Raw genomic sequence first — 15302 nt, forward strand, 5'->3', positions numbered from 1 at the left:
AATATGAAACAAAAAATAATAATATTGGGTGCATTTGAATTATAGCTCTCTACGCATGTTACCTTATAAATGTTTCGGGAAACGACATTCATCATCATGCTTGTTCACGCTCAAGTGAAAGCAAAAACAAGCGTTTGCTTCCCTTCAAAATTTAAAAAAAATTTCAAATTTCAAACGATAATGATTAAATAAAACGAATTACGTGTCAACATTTGAACATCATAGTGCCTAAGCCGCTAGATTCAAATTAAATAAAATGTAAAAGTCTATCCAAATGGGCTCAATATATCTTTGCCTAAATATAATACGGCTGGTGCTTTATACTTGTATAATTTTGGTATACTCCAAAAGGACAAATGTTCCTCTCTATGTTTAGCAAACAAGCGAGAAACGGAAGTTTAATTGAAAATCACGTACATAAGGCTATATTGCATAAAAAAATACGAGTAACTTACCGACAGAGCGAGTTACATACAAACGTAATCGAATAATTAACTTATGCATCTTTAAATGGCTTTCTATACATTTCAAATATAACGAATAAGGGTTCTATATTTTCGAATTCTGCAATTGCTTGAGAATTGGATTCAAGTTACAAGCTTTTATGTTCTATGGCCGGAAGGAAAGAACAAAGACAAAACCAATTCTAAACCTCTACTTTGATTGTTCAACCAGCCAACTCCTTTTTAAGGGGAAAAAAAAATTCTACTTCCGTGCCAGTATTTTCGCGCTTTTTTTAATCAGATCGTCGTACTTTTAATTTGGCTAATCAAACCCTTATATATTCACAAATTTCTTAATCAAGTCCCTCGTACACTAAATCCGGTCACACCCAAGGCTTCTTTTGTCGCGTAACATGAATATAGTTTTTCCAATGCGGGCGTCCATATTGGCTAAATTTTATCCACGCCATGTTTCGACATTGTCTTCATCGCGAAAAATTTCCACACAAATCCGTCTTTTATCCCGCATGATACTTTCAACGTCATTCGACACCCACGCCAGTTGAGTTCAGTCAAATTTCGCGTCGGAGGGACTTGATTGGAAAACTTAACGAAGTGGGAGGATGTGATAGACAAATCAAATGACATATAGACTTGATTAGAAAAAGCGTGAAATCACAAGTTTCTTCTCCTTTTTTTTGGGGTTAATACCACAAAAAACTCCAAACTGGTACATCTATGATAAATATACCCCAAATCATTTTTTTTACCACGAAAAACCCCAAACTGATACACATGTGACAATTTTATTCCGAACTATTTTTTTGACCATAAAAAACCCTAAACTGGTATACTTGTGACAATTTTATCCCGAACTAATTTTTTGACCACCAAAAACTCCAAACTGGTACACCTGTGACAAATTTACCCTCTGTTAGTTTCCGTTAAATTTTACTGTTAAATTGCTAAGTTTGATGACACGTTGTAATTGACGAGTATACTAATTTGAGGTTTTACCCATCTATTTGTCACAAGTTTATCAATTTGTGATTTTTCGTGATATTAATCTAATTTAACAGACACCAACAGATGATAAATTTGCCACAAATGTACCAGTTTGGAGTTTTTAGTGGTCAAAAAATTAGTTTCGAGTAAAATTGTCACAGGTGTACCAGTTTGGGCTTTTTTGCAGTCAAAAAATTAGGTCGGGGTAAAATTATCACAAGTGTACCAGTTTGGAGTTTTTTGTGATCAAAAAATTAGTTCGGGATAAATTTGTCACAGATACGACAGTTTAGGTTTTTCGTGATATTAATCCTTTTTTTTCGTGATATTAATCCTGTTTTTTAAGGGAGTCACTGACCAGAGCCAGCTGAGCCAAGTGTCTCGTTGCAAGGATAATAAAATTAGGCTAAGATTAATAAATTAGCAATGATTGGCACGTTGAGCTTCGTTTTTATATGTTTTATTTTTTACCAATTGACTTAAAGAAAGATTTAGATTGCATGTGGAAGCAAGGGATTCTTGTCATGCGGCTCCACATGATACCGACGTCGAGGGGACCAAGCCCACTTGGGTTTCCAAATTTTGATGTCATTAGTAACTTAATTTTTTCATAATTCATCAATATATATATAAAGAGCTTATAAATTTCATTTATCAAAGCGGCATAAGACATTTTGATAATTATAATGAAGCTCGCGCATTTAGGTAAAGTGTCGATTGGGATTCATGGTCCCTTGGGAGGACGAATCTTGCCCCCACACCAGCACCAAAGCTAAGGACGCTTATGGTTACTTTTCTCTTCGACGTTATTGACAAAAGGAAGTCGAGTCTTTGTCGACTAGAAACTGCACATGGAATTTGAGGGATGGAGGCTGCACGCGTGAAATAAATCGGGGTAAAACTTGACTTCGATACTTGTTGGTAGAGGCGAGCGCCGGCCCAAGGTAGACCCTAAAACCGGCTATTACCGGTCCAGTTTCCGGTCTTGGGTCCAAAACCAGATCGGACCACACCAAGAAACTCTAATTCTATCCTTTTTAGTTTTACCTTGCATCTTGTATTCTTATTGTTATTTCCTACGCCTCTCGTTTCTCTTTCTCGATCTCTACTCTGCTTTGCCCACTTCTCCGCATTTCCTCGGCACGAATCAACCAATGAAAGCTCACGAGCCTCCTATATACTGGTCTCCCGGCTGTACAAGATGAATTGAAAGCTCAAACCAAAATGATGTGCCGGAGGACAAACATCGCCCGACATTTTCGCGTCCGCAAATAATGCAGCGACTTTTAACCTTAATAAAAGAGGATTTATTATTATTATTATTATTATTTTGTCGTTACGAACGTGTTTGTATCCGACGTGGCCAACGATGCGGAAGCATGTGCGCTTTCGCAAGTCGGAACGACGTCGCTTCTGGCGAATCGATGATTGACGTCCCTATTCGAGTCTTGTAAATCAAAGGACTCATACCTTCCAACGAGAAAAAGAAAATACGTGCGGCCCCAAATTGATAGGGAAAAATTATCTAAAAAGTTCTTAATCTATCGTAAATTTGTCAATTCAGTCAAAAGTCTTTCAATTTTGTCAATTAAGTCCTAAAACTTTTTACATTTTGTCAATTGAGTTCATTTGACCAATTTTAATCGGAAATCACTAACGTAAACGACGGTCATCTCACGTGGTACCGCCAGTGCTAACGTGAATAATTTTTAATTAATTTTTTATAACCTCTTTTTTTTTCCTCTTTTTTTTCATATTCTTCTTCCTCCAATCGCCGGCTATCAAGGAGGCCAACGACCAGTCACAAGGGAGAGCCAGCGAGGCTCGCCCTCGCCGAATCCGGTGAGAGTCGCCTCGCAGGGGTGAGGTCCCCTTACCGATATCTGGCAAGGCCGACCTCGCTGGCCTCGACAGACCAACCTTTGTCGGTTTGGAAAGTGGTGATATATTTGTGTCTCGAGTAAAAAGTAGGTACATCTTCTTTTGGTTATTTGGAAAGTGGGGATATTTAATCGATAAATGGAATTGAAATTATTCGGTTTGGGATGTGGACAATACAGTACCATCATTCTCTTTAACGTACATAAAAAGAATTTCAGATTTATTATGACGGGATCATAAAATGATGTTGTCTGGATTTAATCGGATGTACTATGAACAAAAAGAGTTTATATATATTATAAAAGGACCGTTTCAAATTTTCAATTACACTACTTTACGGGAAACACCGTATCTGATAATTGAATGTTGTTATCAGCTTGTGTTATCTATGAGAAATCACAATAAAAAAAGTTATCCTATTGTGGGCATGTAAATTATAGCTCTATGATTGTTACACAATTAATTGACCTGGCAAAAGACATTAATTGTTTTGTCCAAAAAAAAAAAGGACATTAATTGTATCGTCGAGCAGTTTTGTTTACACTTAAAGAAAAGCAAAAACTAGCTTTAACTTGCCTTTCAAAGTTTAAAATACATTTGAATTTCATATGATTACGAAAATTAAAATTGAATTCCCGTGTCAAGATTTGAATATCAAAGTGCATGAGCCGCAAGATTCGAACTAAATAAAAAGTAAAAGTCAATTCATACAAGCTCGAAAGGTCTTTAACTGAATATAATAAGACATATGTTTTATATGTATATAATTTGATTTACTCCGAAAGAACGAATATTTTATGCGTGTTTAGCCAAGATGCAGGAGACAGAAAATTTATTGAAAATCACGTATGTAGGTCTATTTCCGTAAAAACACGAGCGTTTTACTAACAGAGCGAGCGACTTTAAACGGCTTTATACATTTCTAAACCTCTACTTTGATTATTCAATCAGCCTAACTCCTTTCAAAGGAAAAAAATTTACTTTCCGGCCCTATATTTCAACTCTTTTTCTAATCAAATTCCTCTACTTTTGGTTTGTCTTCAATTTTCTCATCAGGTCCTTCCGGCACTAAATTTAGCCAAATTCAACCAGCGTGGATGTCGGAAAGCCGTTGTCTTGTCATGTGGATAATTTTTTTCCAATACAAGCATCTGCATTGGCTAAATTTTATCCACGTCACAATCCTTTTTTTTTTGTCACCATCCATGTCACATTCTCTATACTGGCTAAATTTATCCGTAAATGTCCGACGTTCACACATTCTATCCTCATAATATTTTGTCATCGCCCAACAGCCATATCAGTTGAATTTGGCCGAATTTGATGTTAGGCGAGTAGATTTGGAAATTTATCAAAGTAAAAAAATTTGACTAGATAAATTAAAAGTAAAAGAGAATCGATTAGAGAAATTCCGAAAGTATAAGGATAAAAAATAGAAAATTTGTTTTTTTTTCTTTCGAACGGAGTAATTGACCAAAGCCAGCTAAGCCTTCTTGCTTTGTCCAGAGATCTTGCAAGAAAAATGAATTAGCAATGATTGCACGTGGTAGCAAAGGGCAACTAGGCCGACTTGGGTTTCCTAAATTTGTTATGCTAATCTACTAGCCTCATAATATTTTTCTAAAAATAATCACTAATCAAAAATATTATCATAGACGATAAAAATATCTCTTGTTCATTCATTTTTGTAACCGGCTCAAACAATCATTTTTAGAAAAATCATTTAATTTTCTCGAAACAAACGCACCCAAATCTCTGATTAGTCTATCGGCCCTTTGTCACGTCAATGAGATCGTGGACATCGTATGAAGAACCAACACTAGAACAACGTCACACACCCACGAAGCATGTTGGACCTTGTTATCGTCTCGTTTTTTAGGTAAAACGTCAATTCGGATTAAAGTGGTCCTTTGGGAGGACGAATCTTGCCCCCACACCAACACCAACACTAAGGAAGCTTTGTGGGTACTTTCTCTCCGGTGCCCACGCTATTGACAAGGAGTCAAGTCTTTTCACACCCTGTGGGATTGTGCAAAATTGGAGGGACACCACCCACTTGCAGATGCAGATGGAATCTTATCGTGTCTTTATGAGGTTACAAGAGAATCTTCGACAGACCCGTCATCTCACTTAAGATTAAGTTCATCAATTTTGTTAGAATGTTCAATTCAAAAACTCGAATTTATAGATAAAGGAAACCTCATACAAATGAAGAGCATATAGATACCTCACACCGTAGACAAGCAATGTAGGATGTTTAACGGCCTCTCTTACGCACAAGCTAGATTAGGAACGGCACATAGAATTTGAGAAATGGAGGATCGCACACATGAAATAAATGAGAGTACTCAAGGGTGAGCACCGCTCCAAGATAGACCCAAAAACCACACTAGACCGACCTTACCCGACCCTACCATACTGGTTCTGACCCGGTTCCCTAAATTTGGAGTCAGCTATTACTTACCCGATTCCTGATTATGGGTGCGGAACCAAACTGGATCGAATCGAGAAACCCTAACTCTCACCTTTTAGTTTTACCTTGCATCTCGTATTCTTGTTGTTACCGCTTTTGCCTCTCGTTACTTCTTCATATTTTCTTGACGCGAATCAACTATTTGAAGCTCATGAGCCTCTTGTAGATCGGTCGCTCGACCATACAAGAAGAATCGAAGACACTCGAGCCCTATTCCTCCGATTCCAACAAACACAGATTTTTTAGAGGCAATTGCATTGTTTAACTAAAAAATCGAAGTCTCGAGCAACACTTTCAAGGGATAAAAAAATGAAATAAAAAGAGGAATGGGTCGGTTCCTCGGTAGACTCTGAAACTTGACCGAAGTGAGAGAGTCAGTTCCAAGGTCTACAAGTAGGTTCCAAGTTCCAAAAACTAGGAACCTATCCCGACAAGGTAGATTATATCTTCCAGGTCTGTAACCTACCCATCTTGGAACCCCTATCTGTTAACATGTCAAATCCAAAAGTTTAAATTTATAGATGAAAGGAAACCACATACATATAAAGAGCATATAAACTTAGAAATAATTAGGATATTTCCATTGATTTTTCATATCTCTCGTGATTGTGCATATAGCTAACAAATTCTCCATATTTCCTTTTGCTTGTGCATATCCTTCATTGATCCTAATTAACTATCTATGTCATCTAATAAGGCCTATAATAAAACTCATCTATAATTCATTATAAAAACACAAAAAAAATATAGATTTTACACAATTCTCTTTTTCGCATATTTCTTTTCTTGATAATAGAGCTAGCACCGAATACACATTGTACATCTTGTTTCTCGTGCTATTCTTTTTTTTGGGCAAAAGTACACCACAAGTGCCATAACTTGTGTACGGCGATCACTTTGGTGCCATAATTTTTTTTCGGATCACTTTGGTGCCAACTTTTTTGAAAATCGATCACTTTAGTGCCAATGCTGACGTGACTCGCCGGAAATCCGATGTGGCGCTGACACGGCTCGCCGGAGAGGTCCAGTCAGCATTAAAAACCAAAAACGACGCCGTTTAGCCCGCTGACGTGTATTTTTTTAAAATATTATATTATAATTAATTAATTTAAAAAAAGTAAAAAAAAAACCCTGCAGCAGCGGCGAAGGAGCCCTCGCCGCCGCTATCGCTTTGAAGCCACCACCGCGGAAGGGCCTATGGCGGTGGTGGGCGCAAGGGGTCTGGCGAGGGTCGCCGGCGCCGGCCGGCCCGACAACCTCGCCGACCCCGGCGACCTCGCCCGGCGAGGGCCGGATCCGGCGAGGCGAGACCTCGCTGTCGCCCGGGTCGCGACGGCGAGGTCTCGCCGCCAATGGCCGGGCGAGGCCGCGCCGCCGCCGAGGCGAGGCGGGCTCGCTGTCGCGACCCAGCGACGGCGAGGTCTCGCTCGCGGATCCGCCCTCACCGGCGAGGCGAGGGTCGCCGGCCCGCCAAGGGCCGCCGACCTCGCCGACCACCGTGCCCACCACCGCCGGCCTTCCCATGGTGGTGGAAGATGCAGAGCAGCCTGGCGAGGGCTCCCGCCGCCGCCGCAACACCTTTTGTTTTTTTTTAATTATTTTAATTATTATTATTTTTCTAAAATTTAAAAAATTCGAAAAAAAAACCACGTAATTTCCACCGTGTACAAGTCAGACCATTTTTTTTTTAATATAAATGCCATGTCAGCTTTTTGGCCGGAGTCACTAAAGTGATCGATTTTCCTCCAACTTGGCACCAAAGTGATCCGAAAAAAAGTTATGGCACCAAAGTGATCGCCGTACACAAGTTATGGCATTTGTGGTGTACTTTTGCCCTTTTTTTGTACCAATTACTACTAACCATTTTCAGCATCGATCCTCAACATTGTTTGTCATGTCCACAACCACGTCAGCCTCCTCTGTTGTCGAGTGGACTGCATAACAGCCACATCCGCCTCTTGTTGCATAGCATGCACGGCAGCCACGGCAACACATAACGTCCAAGTAAGTAGTCACACACACTCACTACTTCTCTGTTGATTGATTTCATAACTTTACGTGACATCACCAAATTAGCCGATCAATTGTTCCCGTTGCCAAACATTCGATACGCTTTCATCGTACCATGTCTAAAAAGTTAGATAAAACTTAATCCACCAATGCCAATCACTTTATATCAACGGTGATAATCACACAATCAACCTTTAATTTTACAAAACTAAAAATCCCTCTTCCTAAAAACCATGTATATTGCATCCAAACTTCCGAATGGGTTTCTATTCGAAATGATTTTTACTTTTCAAATTTTCGATGCGGCCCAAGTAATTTGATTTTTATATAACTCGAAACACTCGGAAGTTTTTCGAAACATATAAATATTGTTTTGGTGAGATATATTTATGGAGAAGTTTTTCATAATTTCCAAAGTGTAGTCAATACTTTTTTAACTTTTTACAACAATAAAGTAACTTTCTTTTCGCTGTAAAAAGGGGCAAAAATGACTGGATGCATCGCCCCATGTTTGTAAGTTCGGGCCGGGCTGACTGAACCGTTCAGAAATTACAGTTTCTTTCCTTGTGGACCCGAAAAGCCCGTTTGTGCAAGATCATTTGATGTTGTTTTGGTCGAAATTTTGAGAGCAAGATCTTCTCTTTTTCATGTTTAGTCTATAATTGGGAAAGTAAAATTGGTTTTCCTTAATTTCAGTCGAAAATATTTATAAACGCATCTATAGATTTACTTTTATTATTAAAATGAAACATTTTTTATACCAAACATACACATAATTATCATAATGTCTAAAAAAACGTTTCAGAAAATTTGAAATGGCTTCAAAATTCAATACATATTGAAATCTCTTAAAGACCTTTTTGTTTGATTTTGAATATCTCACGAAGAGCTATGGTTCACTCTGACTCCACCTCCAATGATGCTTAGAAATATGATGTGAGCTGTGACGCATATTTTAGCAAAAGATGATGAAATAATGATGTATGAATATGCACCTTACGCAATTGCAAGATCATGTACAAGAAACAATGGTATTTATTATGAAAAAAGGCACAAATAATCCATTAACTTTATTTAATGTATAATGTCTTCTTTTGACTTTTTAATTTATTCAATGTAGTTCATGAATTGGTAAATGTTCGATTTAGTTTCTAGACTATATGAAAATATTTAATGTCATCCTTCTATTAATTAAAGTTGACAAAATATGCTAATGTGACTTCCAAACCGTTAAGTTTGGATGTTGGAACAAAAAAATAAGTTATACATGGATTTTTAATGTGAGATATTCATTTCAAATGAGGATATAATAATCAACGTCATCAAATGTCAATAGACATGTTAACGTTCTAATTTGTTTTCCTTTTTATAAAGTAGATAGATAAAATGACGAACATGTTGACATATCAATTGTAAAATTCCAACTCAACATATATTAATCCACATCATCAAATAACGTTTTATTTGTATTTGAGCAAATGGAAGGATTGCATTAAACATTTATCAATAGTTCAAGAATTATGTTGAACGGGTTAAAAGTTCAAAAAAAATATCTTACATTGGGTAAAAGTTTAAGGATCATCGGTGTCATTTTCCCTATTTATTACTATCGAAAGAGGGACAGTTTGGGATAGATTTCATTGTTTGTGCTTTTGAGACCACATGAATGGTTAGCGATGAAACTGAAGAGGATGCAATACGTACGTCGCTGTTCCCAAAAAGTGAATGTGGAAGAGGATGATCTTCGTTATCGTATCGGTTCATGTCGATTTAGTTGCAATAACACAAATAATCTATCTGAAAGGGTTCGAAAGTGAATTATCCTTAGACGGTTGTTGCAAATTAGTGACGAGTAAAAGATATAATAGTGGCCAAAGAACTTTGCGTAAATTACGACCCAATGCTACACATTATGGTTAATCGTTCTGCATGAGCACTCACAAGCCCAATTCTAGAAATATAAGAACATATACATCCTCATCTTGAAGCAGATCCGACGATTACCATTACGCATAGGAACACATCGATCCATCCAAATGCTCCATTGCATTCACGGTCCCGATCCATCAAGTACATGCAAACGATCAATTTATGTGATACTAATTGAAGAGGTTTGATCCAGTTGATGATTCGGGGAGGCGAGCTTCGGCTCTAAGTTAGATTTCGTACCTTGACGACCACTTCTAATTTAACCATGATCGATGGAATTTGAATTCGGAAGCTCATGTTCGAGGAGACATTAATTGTACCATTCTTGTTACGCTATCTTGTCCAATTGAGCCAAGTTGCGGCGAGGAAAGACATCGGCATGAGAGATTCACTTGGCTTTAAGATTCGTCCGTGTCAATGAGCACTGCATTTTCAGGACACATTGGTTAAATTCTATCTGTATAACCACTACAAAAAAACCGGGTTTTTCCGACGAAAATTTCCGACGAAAAAATTTTCGTTGGAAATTTGCAACGACATTTCCAACGAAAAATAAAATCGTCGGAAATTTCCAACGAAAAGTGCTTCGTCGGAAATTTCCGACGAAAAATATTTCGTCGGAAAATTTTTCGTCGCAAATCTCCGACGAAATTTTCCAACGAAATATTTTTCGTCGGAAATTTCCGACGATTTTATTTTTCGTGGGACATTTCGTTGCAAATTTCCAACGAAAATTGTTTCGTCGGAAATTTCCGACGAATTTTGGCGACGAAAAAATTTTCGTCGGAAATTTCCAACGAATTTTATTCGTGGCAAATTTGCGACACGAAAAATGATTTTTTTGATATCCGTCCCGACCCCCAATTTCTCTCTGTCGACTGATTCCTCTTATCCCCTCGCTGTTCTCTCTCCATCTCTCTCTTTCATTTCTCTCGAATTACTTATCGGTGCACGCGCAAATCAATCTCGGTAAAGCTTTTTCGCCGGTAAGTGTCGTGGCTAATTTCATGAATAATTGGCGACGAAAACGGTTCGTCGCAAAATTATTCATCGCTGGATTTGTATTTGTTGGTGTTATTAAAAAAAAAATTTCCCTTCGTCACTGGTTTGGCCGATCGCCGGCCATGGGGCGAGGTCCAGTGGCCTGGCCATGGCCGTCGATCGACCTCGCCGACGCGCAGGTGGGCTAGCCTCGCATGGGCCTCGCCGGCCAAGCTCGCCGGCCATGGCGAGCTCGGCCCCGACCGGCGGAGAGGCCGGCCCTCGCCGGCACCGGCGAGGGCCGAGCTCGCCATGGCCGGCGAGCTCGAGCTCGAGCTCGCCCGGATCCGGGCGAGATCCGGGCCTCGCCGGCCATGGCGAGCTCGAGCTCGCCGGCGGCTTGGCTGGCCCTCGCCGGCACGGCGAGGCCGAGCCGCCATGGCGGCGAGCTCCGGCCGCCTGCACCTCGGCGAGATCCGGGCGACCTCGAGCTCGCCGGCAGCCTTGGGCGGCCCTCGCCGGCACCGGCGAGGACCGAGCTCGCCGGCGGCTTGGCTGGCCTCGCCGCAGACCGGGCGAGGGTCGAGCTCGCCGGCGGCTTGGCGGCCCTCGCCGGCACGGCGAGAGGCCGAGCTCACCGGCGGCTTGGCTGGCCCTCGCCGCCGGCGACCTCGAGGTCGCCCAGAACTTGCCCAGGCGAGCTCGCCGGTCGCCGGACCGGCGACCGGCCAAGAAGAAAGGACAAAAAAAAAAGAAAAAGAAAAAAAAGAGAAAAAAATAAAAGATAATTAAAAAATGAATTTTAAGTAATTTGTTTTTATTTTAGGTACGTGTCCATTTGAAGGTCTCGCAATCCAAGTGAACGTTGCAATTCTCATCAAATAGACCACTTTCTACTACAAAGGTTTCAGTCAAATACTTGGTAAGTTTTCTTGACATGGTAATTTTTTCATTTTTTTCAAGTTGAAAGTAATTGTTTCGTAAAAAAGAAAATTGTAATTGTTAGAATTTTATGGTTTTAATTAACAATATTAAACAATAGCTATGATATTTTTAATATTGTACGAGAATTTTTTTATTTTTATACAGACACAATGCAAAGAGACAGGGGTTGGATGTATAATAAGAACTTACCTGACGTCAATGATTGACCGATGAGTTTCGAATCGGGGTGGAACTATTTTTGGACTTTGCTAGTAATAAATATGAGTTCATGGATGGAAATAAGTTAAGGTGTCCATGTAGAAAGTGCAGTAATGGAAAATTTCAAGACATTGACAAAGTTAGAAAACATCTTTGTAGATTTGGGTTTACTCCGAACTATTATAATTGGACTTGCCATGGTTAACCATTTATATCTGATGACGGATATCGAAGAAGCGACCAATTTTTAGTTAGGGAAGAATGTAGCTATTATGACCAATTGAACCCATATCAGGGGATGGTGTTTGATGAAGCCGGTCATAATTTTGTTTAAGAATCGAATCATGCAAGTACTAGTTTTACTCCTACACTTGAACAAGTGGGAACTAGTCATGCATCACAATTGGAAGAGGCAGGAGTTACAGGTTTTGATGAGAATGTGTGTGATGGAACTTTTCAATCAAATCAGTTATGGGAAGTGTTGAAAACAGCAGATGAACCTTTATGGGCAGGTTGTGACAACCACACGAAGGTATCAGTGACAGCAAGACTGTTAAATATCAAGGCAGAGCATAATGTGTCTATGGATTGCTTCAACTCTTTTGTTGAAGTAATGTGGGAAACAATGCCTCGTGATAACATCATGCCAAGTGACTTTTACGATATGAAAAAGCTAGTGGATAATTTAGGTTTTCCAGTTGTAAGGATTGATGTATGTAGTATGGGTTGTATGTTATATTGGAGAGATGATGAAAATGCAGAATCTTGCAAATTCTGCAGCCAACCTAGGTACAAGATTAACAGGAGGCAAGGTCGTAATCAGAAGCGTAGACCATGTAAACAAATGTTCTACTTGCCCTTAATCCCCAGGTTGCAAAGGCTTTATGCGTCTCAAGCCACTGCTGAACACATGACTTGGCATGCAAATCATGAAACAGAAGAGGGTCTAATGTGTCATCCTTCAGATGCAGAGGTATGGAAACATTTTGATAGAACATATCCCGAGTTTGCGATAGAGCCTCGAAACATCATGTTAGGTCTATGTGCTGATGGTTTTGCCCCATTTGGGAAATCAGGAAAAAGTTATTCATGTTGGCCAGTTATCTTAACTCCGTACAATCTTCCACCCGGTATGTGCATGAAGACACCTTATATGTTTTTGACATTGATCGTGACTGGCCCGCAAAATCCAAAAAAGTTGATAGATGTTTATATGCAACCATTGATTGAAGAGTTACAACGGCTATGGGATGAAGGTGTCCCTACGTATGACGTTTCTACCGATCAAACATTTGTAATGAAGGCTGCTCTTCTTTGGACGATAAATGACTTTCCGGCTTATGGAATGTTATCCGGATGGAGTACAATTTGGTATCTTAGGATGTCCGATATGTATGGAGAGATCGAAGTCATTCAGATTAAAGCACGGTAAGAAGGCCAGCTATTTTGACTGTCATAGGCAATTTTTGCCGCTAAAGCATACATTCAGAAGGAATAAAAAAGAGTTTATCAAGAATAGGATCGAAAGAATACATCAACCATTGAGGTTGACCGGTGATCAAATTTGGGAGCGAGTGCAGGAGTTTCCAACGGTTGTTGAAAACCCTCACGGCACAACTATTGGGTACGGAAGTACACATAAATGGACTAAGCGCAGTATATTTTGGGATCTACCATATTGGAAGGCCCATCTTATTCATCATAATCTTGACGTCATGCACATAGAGAAGAACGTTTTCGATAATGTCATAAATACCGTGATGGATGTCACTGGAAAAATAAAAGACAACTTGAATGCAAGAAAAGATATGAGGGATATTTGCAATCGGCCAACACTAGATGTGGATGCAAGCAGCAGGGGACCAAAACCAAAAGCAGTTTATACATTGGACAAGGAGCAGAGACGGGTCGTTTGTCAATGGTTGAAATCAGTGCGATTTCCTCATGGATATGCTTCGAATCTAGGGAGATGCGTTGATTTGAATGAATGCAAGTTGATAGGTCTGAAGAGTCATGATTGTCACGTATTTATGGAAAGACTAATTCCAATAGCCTTCAAGGAACTTTTACCAAACTTTGTTTTGGGCGCCATTACAGAGTTAAGTAATTTCCTGCACGATATTTGCTCAACAGCGTTGAAAGCATCACACATGAAGAAACTAGATAGAGATATTCCAATTATTCTTTGCAACTTAGAAAGGATATTTCCTCCATCGTTCTTTGATTCAATGGAGCATCTCTTAGTTCACTTGCCTTATGAGGCCAAAGTTGCAGATCCCGCCCAATTTCGATGGATGTATCCATTTGAGAGGTAAGTTTTTTGTTAAATAAATTTGAAATTACTTCATTATATATTATGTTCCGATAAATTTTTTTTGTATTGCAACTAGGTTCTTATATCATTTGAAGAAAAAAGTGAAGAATAAGACATGTGTCGAAGCTTCAATTTGTAATGCATATATTGTGGAAGAAGTGACAACATTTGCATCATACTATTTTGAGCCGCACGTGCAGTGCAAGAGGCGGAGAGCAGGAAGAAATGATGAGGGCCCCATTGATCCCAATTGCAAATCATTCTCTATTTTCAATTATTTGGGTCGACCAAGCGGCGCAAGTAAGTTTCGGCACTTAACAGGTGAAGAAAAGCAGGCAGCCCATACATATATTTTACTGAACTGTCCAGAAGTTGAGCCATACTTCAAGTAAGTGTACATTTGTAAGTATATGTATTGTGTGTCAAACATTTGCTAATATATAAATGGTATTTGTTAATAGGATTTTTCAAAATTCAATGTTTGGACTACCACCAAATGAGTTTGACCGTTTGTGCGAGGAACAATTTGCAACATGGTTAACAACATATGTAAGTTGTATGTGGACGAAATGCAAGTTATTCGAATTTTTTATACATCATATATTAAAATATATATTATTGACATTGCGTATTTGACCTTAGGTTCACAGTAATCATGATCATGCGACAGAGCAAGGATTGCTATATCATCTGGCGTGGGGTCCAAAGTCCAGAGTACGAACTTGGCCAGCATATTTCATAAACGGGTACAATTTTCACACTCGAACATATGGAATGGGAAAAGCCACAATGAATAGTGGTGTGTGTGTTCAGTTATCAAATGGTGGCAGTTCGAAAGATGATTTTTATGGGTTGTTGGATGAAATCGTAGAGATAGAGTACCATGGACCATTAATTTTGCGGGTTGTGTTATTTAAGTGCATATGGTTCGACCCCGTCAAAGGAATGAATGTGCATACGAAGTTTAATTTGGTTGAAATAAATCACAAGAAAAGATATATGAAATATGAACCATTTGTCTTAGCACAACAAGCAATTCAAGTATATTATGCATCATATCCTAGTTTGAAACGTGACAAAGCTGATTGGTGGGCTGTATGTAAAACCAAAGCACGGAAAAAAT

Source organism: Syzygium oleosum, unplaced genomic scaffold (assembly GCF_021117445.2).
Source record: "Syzygium oleosum isolate NSW1041296 unplaced genomic scaffold, Sole_v2.1 Sole_v2.04, whole genome shotgun sequence".
Classification (NCBI taxonomy): Eukaryota; Viridiplantae; Streptophyta; class Magnoliopsida; order Myrtales; family Myrtaceae; genus Syzygium; species Syzygium oleosum.